Raw genomic sequence first — 12,690 nt, forward strand, 5'->3', positions numbered from 1 at the left:
CGTTATCTAAGCGGCGAATACTTTGGGATTGGTGTGAGAATCAACTACAAACTACTCCTAAACTATTAGTGAGACAGATTTACGTCACAAAAACTCTACGAAGTGATATGAATGGTGATAAGATATAAATATGATGAACAATGATTCTAAATATATACGGTTAATGATTTACTCTTGCAATGACGACTACGTGTAGTGTGACCGACCCGTGAAGTACTTAGACTACGTGATTCCTAGTCAAGGCGTGTCTAATGCTTGGGATTAGAAATTAGGGCCCGTAAGTTCCGTGGCTTGTCAATTCCTACGGTTTCCGGTTTGTCACTTCCGGTAAGGCAACACCTATATAACCCCTAAAGATAGCCCGAATGGCGTCGGAAATCGTGTCCTCCTACACAATAATCAATTACGAATATCAAAACAAGTAGCAAGTATCAACACATATAAGAAATAGAGATTGTGAATCATAAATTATAAATATGGAGAATAAGAATATAGAATACAACCAAGCCTAGTACATAGGAAGAGTACAAGCTAATTAGCAAGTGAAAAGGGAAGAATTCACCCTCGGGACTAGCTAACCGGACTCAAGGCCGTCTCTTAGGACTTGGAGGTGGAACTCTCGAGCTTGGTGAACGAAGGTGGAACGGAACTTCGAGGAAATGCCGGAATGAACGAACAAGCTCTCAAGGTGGGAGAGTTTTTGCTAACTAAAATCTGAATCTAAAACTAAAATAGTAAGAACTTAAAATATGAAACTTGTCTATACAAAGAGGTGTGTGAAATGACTGCTAGTCACTCCTATTTATACACATCAAGCTAGGGTAGATTTGTAATTTTACAAAGTACAAGCATGGAGCAACATGATTTTGTGCATATTTCCCATTCCTACAAGCATGGAGCAACATGATCATAATGACCCATTCCTTCAATAATTTCCTGCATGTGGACTTAATTCGGGTCTTGTTGTCTCGACCACGCCCCACGTATAGTGATATACGCCGCGCGTGTTTGAGCTCCTGGCCTTTTATTGATTGAAATACACCATTTACGCCTTGCGTATCCTAAAACACGCCTCGCGTACCGATGGTTGACTTAGGACACAATGCAGTCTAACGTTTATGATTGGGCTCATCATTGCATCTACGCCCCGCGTAGATTGGGGTACGCCCCGCGTATCAGTGGTTGGATCCCACGTGGAGTCTGCGGATAAGGCAATTATTTTTGACTAAGTGTTCCACGCCCCGCGTGAGGAGTGATACGCCCCGCGTATTTTGGTAGATTTCCACTCCTTGCTCGTACCTGAAATACAATTCTCGAGAGCCGAGTTAGCTTGACGTTTTATTTTCTAATATTAATCAAACATAAGGAAAATTAACCGAAAGTACGAAATTTATTTTTATTTTGTTATTTTATTAAAACACTCTATTTTTGTAATTAAACTTATTTATTTCATCCAAAATTAACCCGTAAATCACGCTAAAAGATAGGGGTAAAATACCCCTATCAACAATATTAAACCAGAATTAAACAGTCAACTTACTTAATTAATTCATGAAATGGAGGTGCCTTTTATAGGCTTACAAAGAAATTGAATATGTAACAAATTGAATTGATCTGAACTAATTTCAGATTTATTAGCTACTATAACAGTAATAAAATCAGGCACAAAATATGGCACAAAATCTGGAACAGCTGTAACAGAAAATCAGCAGACTTAATCTACTTTGAATTAGTCTTCAACATGCCCCCGTAATTCAAAGTTAGTAACTCCAAGTAATTCTCAAAAATAGTAAAACTTGTCTTGTGGTAAAGATTTTGTAAGTATGTCATCCAAATTCACATGAGTACTGCAGTACTGTAAAGTTATCTCTTCTTGTGCAACCAAATCGTGGATGAAATGAAAACGAGTATCAATATGCTTAGTCCTGTTGTGGTATGATGGATTTTTTGTCATGGCAATTGTAGCTTTGTTGTCACAAAATATTATCGTTGCTCCATTTTTTTTGTTTCCAATATCAGCTAGCATTCTCCTCAACCAAATGGCTTGACAAGCTGCTGAAGTTGCTGCAACATATTCAGCTTCGGAAGATGACAATGCTGTTGAGGCTTGCTTCTTCGAGCTCCAAGTGATTGCTCCTATTCCTAATGTGAAAACATTGGCTGAAATGCTTTTTCTATCTTCCAATGAGCTTGCAAAATCACTGTCTGTGAATCCATGCAACCTGGCACTTGAGGTCTTTGAGTACCAAATCCCATAATCAATTGTACCAGAAATATAATGAAGAACCCTTTTTGCAACTCCAAAATGAATTGCTAATGGATGTTGCATAAACCTGGAAATTATACCAATAGAGAAGGCAATGTCAGGTCTAGTATGCGTTACATAGATTAAGCCTCCCACCAAACTTCTGAATTTGTTAGCATCAATCTTCTCTGCTCCATCATTTTGCTGCAGTTTTTCATTGAGATTCATGGGTGTAGTTGCAGGATTACAGTTAAGCATCCCAAACTTCTTGAGTAGATCCATTGCATATTTCCTTTGAGTGATAAAGATTCCATCTTTTGCTTGATGAACTTCAAGGCCTAGAAAATAATGCAACAATCCCATATCTGACATTTCAAACTTGCTCTTCATATGAGATTTAAATTCAATCAACAAGGAATTAGAAGAACTAGTATAAATGATATCATCAACGTAAAGGCAAACGATGATCAAATCATTTTTACCTCCTTTTTTAACATATAAGGTGGGTTCATTCTCACTTCTTATAAACCCATTTTGTCGAAAGAATCCATCAATTTTACTGTATCATGCCCGAGGAGCTTGCTTTAACCCATATAATGCCTTTTTTAGTCTATATACCTTAGTTTCATGTCCTTCCATCACAAAACCTTCTGGTTAGGCTACATATACCTCCTCTTCTAATTCTCCATTCAAGAATGCCGACTTAACATCAAATTGGTAAACTGACCATTGCACTTGTGCCGCAAATGCTAGAACTGTTCTCACTGTCTCAAATCGGGCTACTAGAGAGAATGTTTCTTCAAAGTCGATGCCTTGTTGCTGCGCATATCCTTTCGCCACAAGTCGAGCTTTGTGTTTTTATATATTTCCATTAGCATCGAACTTTGTTTTAAAGATCCACTTCAAGCCAATCACATTCTTTTCATCAGGCATCTCAACAAGCTCCCATGTTTCATTCTTTTCAATTGCCATGAGTTCGTCATTCATTGCTTTTCTCCACTCCTCTTTTTGTGATGCATCTTTATAAGTTGTGGGATCTGAAACAATTAAAGCAAATGCACAAGTTTCATATATTTCTCTTAAGGATTTGAATTTCCTTAGAGGGGTCTCATCACTTTGAGAAGATAGGCTGCTGCTACTTTGATTTTTTGGTGTGGAACTTGTGGAGATATTGCTGTTTAGTGTTGAAGGAGAGGAACTTATTGAATTTTCTGGTGGAAAATCAGAATTTGCTGGTGAGGAGTCTGAATTTGCTGGTGCAAAATCTGAATTCTCAATTGTTGAATCTATAATTTGAATTTCTGCATTGCTGTTGTTCCACTTCCATTTTGCATCTTCATCAAACACTACATTTCTGCTAATTATCACTTTGCCACTAAGGGGGTTATATAGCCGATATGCTTTGGATTGAGAACAATAACCAATGAAAATACATTTTTCAGATTTCTCATCTAGTTTACTTCGTTTTTGAGAATTCACCAAAGCATATGCAAGACAACAAAAAATGCGCAAGTGACTTACCGAAGGCTTTATACCACTCCAAGACTCAAAAGGTGTTTGATTCAGCACAGCCTTTATTGGTGAAATGTTCAATAGATACACCGCAGTTGCAATTGCTTCTGCCCAATATTGATTTGGAATCCCCTTAGCTTTAAGTAAACTTCTAGCCATCTCAACAACTGTACGGTTCTTGCGTTCTGCTACCCCATTCTGCTCTGGTGTGTATGGAGCCGTCAATTCACTACGAATGTCATGCTCTTCATAGAATTTGTTGAATTCATTAGATTAGAATTCGCCACCTCTATCAGTACGGAGCGTTTTGATGCAGGATTAGCTTTGTTTTTCAACAAGAGCTTTGAATTTCCTGAAATTCTCAAAAGCATCTGATTTGTTTTTCAAGAAATAAATCCAACTCATACGACTAAAGTCATCAATCAAAAGGAAGAAATAACGACTTCCTCCAAATGATTCAGTGTTCATTGGACCACATAAATCAGCATGGACCAATTCAAGGCAATTTGAGGCTCTCTAAGCTCCATCAACTGGAAATGACCTTCGTATTTGTTTTCCATATACACAGCCTTCACACAGATCAATAGAATCAATTTTAGGCAGCCCAAAAACCATACCTTTATTATTCAACAGCTTCAGCCCATTCACATTGAGATGTCCATAGCGCAAATGCCATAGTTTGGACTCATTTGTTTCACCAACAGCCAATGCAAATTGTTCCATATTTGAAACTTCAAGTGGAAACATCTTGTTTTTGGTCATATGAACATTTGCCATTGTTCGTCCTGATTTTTTGTCTTTAATAACACATGCTCCATCATCAAATATTACTGAGTATCCACTATCCATCAATTGTCCTACACTCAACAAATTATGTGCAAGATTAGGAACAAATTGAACATCATGTAGAAGTTTCACTTTACCATGACTGGTTTTGATTGCTACTGTCCCTTTTCCTTCAACTTTAATATCTTTATTGTCACTAAGCTTGACATGCATCTTCTTAGTTTCATCCAGCTCTCTAAACATTTCTCTAAGGCCCGACATATGATTGGAGCAGCCGCTATCTATAAACCACATTCCACTGGTAACATTATCATGTGAAAAATGGGCCATAAACAACTTACTTTCTTCTTCTTCTTCTAATTCAACATAATTGGCTTCTTCATCCTTGTACTAGTAATCTGCTTGGATGTGCCCATATTTATTGCATCTGTAGCATTGTATGCCACTCCTATTGCCTCTGGCTCGTCCACGACCTCTGCCTCCATGATATGAACCTCTACTACGTTCATTCCATGGTGCTTTTTCTGACATTCTCTTATTGTAGGTCATCCCCTTCACTTGAAATGCCTTTGCTTCATCTGTCTCAATGGATCTGTTCATCTTTACTTCATGAGCTTGCAAAGAGCCCATTAGTTCATCAAATGAAAAAATCGACAGATCTTTAGATTCTTCAATTGCAGTTACTACATGATCAAACTTAGGAGTCAAACTCCTCAAAATTTTTGCAACAACAGTTTGATCAGTTATTTAATCTCCGTATGATCTTATTTGAGAGATTATTTCCATTGCTCCATACAAAAAAATCTTGTACTGATTCATTGCTTTTCATGATTAAGGTTTCAAACTCATGCCTAAGAGTTTGGAGTTTCACAGCAATTACCTTTGACGAGCCTTGAAACTCTGTTTGCAGAGTCTTCCATGCTTGCTGTGAGGTTGTAGCTGCTGCAATTCTGGAGAATATTGTTTCATGAATTGCTTGTTGAATGAAGAACAATGCCTTAGAGTCCTTCTTTCTGTTTTCCCTCAATCTGCTCTCATCATCGTCTGGACCAGGAAATCCGTTTGAGACAAAATCCCAAAGGTCCTGAGATTTGAATAGAGTCTTCATTTTGATACTCTATAATTCATAACTTACTCCTTTAAAAATGGGAATGGCTGGTTGTGAGACACTCAATGAATTCACATTTGAAGCCATGGTGTTTGTGAAATTTTTTTTATGAACCTGGCAGCTCTGATACCACAATGTTGGAAAACAGAGAACAGTAATACAAGAAAAAGGAGGACAATATTAAACCAGAATTGAGCAGTCAACTTACTTAATTAATTCATGAAATGGAGGTGCCTTTTATAGGCTTACAAAGAAATTGAATACGTAACAAATTGAATTGATCTGAACTAATTTCAGATTTATTAGCTACTATAACAGTAATAAAATTAGGCACAAAATTTGGCACAAAATCTGGAACATCTGTAACAGAAAATCAGCAGACTTAATCTACTTTGAATTAGTCTTCAACAGCGAATGTGTTGTGTACTTTAGGTTTCATAGTTTCTAAGTTAGACATATCCCTATTTTTTCACTACACAAGTTTGCTTCATATTTTTGCCTGATTTATGTGGATGATATTTTGGTCCTTGATAATGATACCAAAGTTATTAATGCTTTTATTTCAAAACTACAAAAGCAGTTTGATATACGAATTTTTGGAAAACTTTCTTATTTTCTTGGTGTGGTATCTACGCGGTGATCTATATGCTTATTCTTGAGTCAGAAAAAATATCCCATTGATCTCCTTCGTCACACTCAAATGGAAGGGTGTCTCTACACCCATGTGCACAAAGGAAAAATTGTTTCTTGGAAGTGTTGATCCCCATCCTGATCCCACTGAATATGATTGTGTTGTTGGCAGCCTTCAATATCTTTCATTAACACGGCCTGCCATTTCCTTTGCAGTGATAAACTATCTCAATTCATGCATGCCCCTATATCCATTCATTGGAGTGATGCCAAACATCTATTGCTATATCTTTTTCGTACCAGTACTCATGGATTATTTCTTCACAAAGACTCAATCTTGTTGCTTCATGGTCACACTGATGCGGATTCGGCTGGTTGTTTGGATGATCAGAAGTCTATTACTGGTTTTGCAATTTATTTGGGACGGAATATAGTTTCTTGGAGCTCACGAAAGTAGCCTTATGTTGCTAGATCTTCCATTGAGGCCGAATATTGTGCCTTAGCCATCGGTCCATCTGAATTTGGTTGATTACAAATTCTTTTTCGCGAAATTGGATATGTTCTTCCTTCAGCTCCCCAATTAAGGTGCGACAATCTTTCTGCTACTTATTTGACTCTAAATCCAATTTATCACCATCGCAGTAAGCATTTGGAAGTTGATTTTTATTTTGTTCATGATCGAGTTACTAAGGGTTTGCTTTGTGTCCTTTATGTTCCTACATATGATCAAGTAACTGATGTTTTGACGAAGCCTCTTTCCAATGATCAATTTTCTTTTTTTGTAGCAAGTTAAACCTTTGTTCTACTCGAGCTTAATTTGAAGAAGGATTATAAGATATTATATAATTAAGATATTATTTTATGTCTATATATGTAATTATACATGTTGGCTATTTGTATATATACATCCGTTATACTCAATAAACATTGATTAAGCCTCAGATTCTACACATGCTATAAATGCATTTGGAGCTTATATATTACTGGGAAACTCAACATTAATGAATTATGTCTCCAATGAACCAATTGAATTAAAAAAAAAATTGAATTAAAAAAAGATATTAATTTGATTCTATGAAACAATTGAAAAGTAAAATGAATTGTATATTCATCCGTAGAAAAAAAGGTACAGTAGGTATTGGTTTATATACAAAGAGAAGTAAAAGAATTACTCAACAGACTGAAACTAATTGCTAACTAATTGAAACCAATTGCTAACTAATTAACTGTGTAAATAACAGCTGGCTTATTCTGTAACAAACAAGCTAACAATATAAGATGCAGCAACTTAATAATCTCCACATCCCCCCCTCAAGATGAAATTGGGGATATATCAACAAAGTTCATCTTGGACAAAGCTGGAGCCATGTGTTCAAGACTTAGAGACTTAGTAAAGAGATCAGTCGGTTGTTGGGTTGTAGAAATGTACGGTGTTTGGATAAAACCATTGGCAACATGTTCACGGATAAGATGACAATCAATGTCCACGTGCTTGGTTGTGTCATGAGAAACCGGATTTTGAGCTAAAGCAATCGCAGATTTGCTATCACAATGCATGGTAATAGGAAGCTTGATATGAACACCAAGATCACCAAGAATATATTGTATCCATTTGAGCTTGCAACTAGTAGTGGCCATGCTGCGATATTCTGCTTCAGTAGAGGAACGAATGACTATATTTTGCTTTTTAGTTTTCCAGGATATAAGAGAGGAACCTAGAAAAATACAGTACCCAGTAATAGACCACCTGGTTTCCTTGCATTTACCCCAATCAGCATCACAATAAGAAGTAACAATATTAAGATCAGAAGAACTCGGGTAAAGCAAACCAAAATGGCTAGTGCCTTTAAGGTATCTGAGAACAGCGGCTTTCAAGTGATGATCACAGGGAGTTTGCATATATTGGCTCAATTGTTGAGTGATAAAAGTGAGATCCGGTCGAGTGAATTGTAAATAAAGCAATCGACCAATAAGTCTACGATAAACAGAAGGATCAGTAAGAGGAAGTCCAGGTTCAGAAAGAATAATGCCATGAGTCATCGGGTTAGCGACAGTAGTAGCATCAATGAGCCCTGTATCTTGAATGATATCATTGATATATTTGGTTTGAGAGAGTAAGATACCAGTAGAAGAACGGGCAATCTCAATTCCTAAAAAGTATTTTGTTGAACCAAGATCCTTGATTGTAAAAAAGTTTGTGCAAAAAACTTTTAACATCATCAATTAAGTCATCATTTGAGCCCATGAGCAGTATGTCATCAACATAGATAAGGAGAGCAAGAAAAGAGTTTGAAGTATGAAGAAGAAACAAACAGTGATCATGTGGAGAACGTTTAAATCCATATGTCAACAGCTGAGTAGAAATCTGCTTGTGCCATTGCCTCCCTGCCTGTTTAAGGCCATAAAGGGATTTAACCAGTTTACATGCTTGACCCCGCGATGCCTTTGAATAGCCAAGAGGTGGTTGTATATATATATATATATATCCTCATCAAGGATGCCATGGAGATAAGCATTATTGACATCAATTTGCTGTATATTCCAAACCTGAGCAGCTGCAATAGCAAAAAAAATCTTGACTATAACAGACTTAGCGACATGGCTAAAACTTTTATGATAATCAACCCCAAATTCCTGATTATAACCCTTTGCAACTAGCCGGGCCTTATATCTATCTATTTCTCCATTTGGCTTATACTTAATTCTGAAAATCCATCTTGTGGATAAAGGCTTTGTTTTAGGAGGTAAAGAAACAACCTGCCAAGTATCATTAAGTTCAAGAGCTGCTAACTCCTGATTCATGGCATCAACCCAATGAGGGTCCTTGCAAGCTTGATGATAATGAGTGGGAACTTGTGTTTTATTGATATTAGTAAGAAATGCTTTGTGAGCAGGAGAAAAATTTGTTGAAAATGCTAAAGATGTATTAGGAACAATGGCACAAGTAACAAAGTCTTGAAGCCAATTTGGTTTAGTGGGAATTCTTTGAGACTTGCGAATATCGAGCTGTGTGTCATCTTTTTGTATATTTGGCTGTGTAAAAGGGGATTGTGTGATGGAGGTAGATATAGGAGGTACTATATCACGTGATATTGGAAGATGAGTAGGTGTGGTTGAAATTAGTGGTTCTAATGTGGCAGTAGATAAAGAAGATGTTGATGGAAAGTTGTCAGGTAAAGAAAGGTTATGATAAGGAAAAATATCTTTTTGGAAAGAGACATCTCTATTGACTATTATTTTTTATTTTGTTAAGCGAAAAAGCATATAGCCCTTTTGTCTTGGACTATACCCCAAAATATGCCTCTACAAGCTTTAGGATCAAATTTGTCCTTATTTGGTGTAGTATCAGTATAATAACACTGACAGCTAAATACTTTGAAATTATCAAATATGGGAGATTTACCATAAAGAACCTCATAAAGTGATTTCCATTGAAGCAAACGTGTAGGAAGAACATTCACAATAGATACTGCCATCTGAATGGCTTCACCCCAAAAATCATTTGGCAAAGCAGCTTGAAGGATTAAAGCTCTAGCAATCTCTAACAAATGGCGATGTTTTCTTTCGACTACTCCGTTTTGCTGAGGGGTATACACGCACGTTTTCTGATGTAATATTCCCAAATTAGAGAATAAAGAATGACACTGAGTATTAACGAATTCAGTTCCATTGTCTGTGCGTAATACTTTCACCTGTGAATTGAATTGAGTATTGACCATAGAAAAGAAATTCTGTAAGGCATGACAAGTTTGAGACTTGGATTGTAGCAAAATAACCCATGTACATCTTGTGTAATCATCCACTAAAGTAAGAAAGTAACTAGTGTAACGTCCGTGTCTAAAATTCTAATCTTCGATATATTATAATATAATTTTTATAGTGTTAATTAATTACGAACTTAAATATACTATCGGGTTTAATTTATCGAGTTTAATTTAATTTCTTTAAGTATAAATTAAAAGTTCTGGGAAAGTTTTATAAAATATTGTAAATTAAAGGACTAAATTTAATATTATTTTGAATTAAAAAGCATATGTATGCATAAATGTTTTTTTTATTAATGTGACTTAAGATTTAAATTTTATATAATATGAATAATAATTAATTAAAAATACATATTATAATAATAATAGTAATATATTATAAAGTGGTATATATATTTTTTTTGACACATATCAAAACACTTGTCTAAATTAAGGATATTATATCTAAACACTTGTCTAAATTAAGGATATCATATCTAATATTTGATGGAACATTGACATATGGCATATGAAATTGTTTCAATTTTGCCATATGTCATATTAAAAAAATATTTGATAACTCTTATGCAAAAAGTTCCTAATATAAATTTGTATAAATTTGAGGGAGGTTAATATGTAAAGAGATATAAAAATTGATGGAGGGTTTGGAGAATATATTATCTAGCTAACTACAATTTCGTTGAAATTTGGAGGGTATTGAATCAACAATATAAACATTCCAACTTTCAAAGAACTTTGCTTAAATTTCCGTTAAACATACCGATCAACTGTCAGTGGTTCGGTGACCGACGACGATATTTTGGTAACTGTATTTTATATTAAAATTATTTTTAAAATGTTATAAATATGATTTTGAGTAAATTTAGTTTCGGTAGTTTCGTCAAATTTTAACAGATTTAGATTCGTTTATGGATATAAAATTTAGACAGTTGTTCTTTAGATTTATCGAAGTAAAATTCCGTATTAAGACTTTTAGCACCTTTAAGAGTTTAAAGGTATAATCGGTCCAAATTAGTTACGTCGGTTCAAAATTACTATTACAGTGACCGAGAATAATCCGATAAGAATATCTCGATTATTTTTAATTCTAACAATAAAATATTTTAAGAAACTTTAATAGTTAGAGTTAAAATAAATTGAAAATAGAAGGACTAAAACTGATATTTTTCAAGTGGAGTCGGTATAAAGTCGAATATTAAATTTGTACAAAAATTTGAATTTAAAACTATTTCAAATAAACTTATGGCAATATAACGAGTCTAACGGTGTACTCGGTCTAAATTAATTATATCGGTTTAATGTTATACGTATGACAGATAAAAATGCGTTTTAGTCTTAAACTATTTAAGTGGTTTTGAATATGTTTTATTAAACTATTTAAAACATATTGTTTAAAATATTCGTTCACTTTTGATTTTGATTATTTAAAGAATAATTATTTATTATCATGGTATTTCGTAAATTTGGCCGAAAGAAATGAATTTGACAATCTTATATGAATTGTTTTTGGATTGATGAAACTGTTTCGGTTGTTGTTAATATTTATGAGATTTGGATTGAAATCCAATATGATTTTTATGTTGCGATATTTTGAAAGATAGAAAAATGGTTTTGTCCTATCGAAAGATAGAAAAATGGTTTTGTCCATCTAGGATTGCCCGGGGTAGGAGTTGGAAGTTGTAAGACCATACCTAAGGGCGGTATGGCCAGAGTGCACGGCTGATAGTCCTAACGTTAGGCAATGCGAGATATGAATGAGATATCTCGATTATTGATATGATTGATGTTATGATAAGCTACACGGGTGGAATTCGAGGATGGACACTCACACAAATTTAGTATTAAGTTTTGAAAATGCTTGATGATTTGAATTGCAATGTTTTACGTTTGATTGATTAAGAATTTGGTTTGATGAAGCGTTGTTCGATTTGATTGCGTTTGAAACGTTGTTCGATTTGATTCGTTTTGAAAAGACATTCGATTTGATTCGTTTTGATAAAACATTATTCGATTTGATTTGTTTTGATAAAACGTTATTCGATTTGATTCGTTTAGATAAAATGATTTATATATATAAAAAATTATAAAGTAATAAAGTGAAATATTTAGGTAAATCGCTAGTGTGTCAATCAACGTTGAATAAGTTAAAACGTCTCAATAAGTTAAGTGAACTACCGAAGTTGACAGAACTACCTAAGTTAAGAGAACTACCTAAAATAGGTAGAACTACGTGGCTTTGATTCCCGGTTTAAAGACTAAAAGATGTTCGGGATACGTAGGAAGCTTGATAGAATTATCAAGTCCAAGCCAAATAAATAAATAAAACTTTAGGTAGTCCAAATAAACTTTTATCTATTAGATAATAGGTTCGACTTTGAGACTGTTAGAAGTTCGTTATCCTATTTTTCATTCATACCCGATGCCGTTTTGGATCGGGTGTGACAACTAGCCCCAGTTAATGACTTTTTACTGTAAGGTCCCCAAAGATCAGCATGTATAATTTCAAAAGCTGCACTAGTTTGAATTGAACTTCTGTTAAAAGAAAACCTGTGCTGTTTAGCACAATGACAAATATCACAATTTGTATGAGTACAAGAAATAGAAATACTATCAATATGACTTAAAGCATCTAGAGATGCATGACC

The sequence above is a fragment of the Euphorbia lathyris genome, chromosome 6 (assembly GCF_963576675.1).
Source record: "Euphorbia lathyris chromosome 6, ddEupLath1.1, whole genome shotgun sequence".
Taxonomy (NCBI): Eukaryota; Viridiplantae; Streptophyta; class Magnoliopsida; order Malpighiales; family Euphorbiaceae; genus Euphorbia; species Euphorbia lathyris.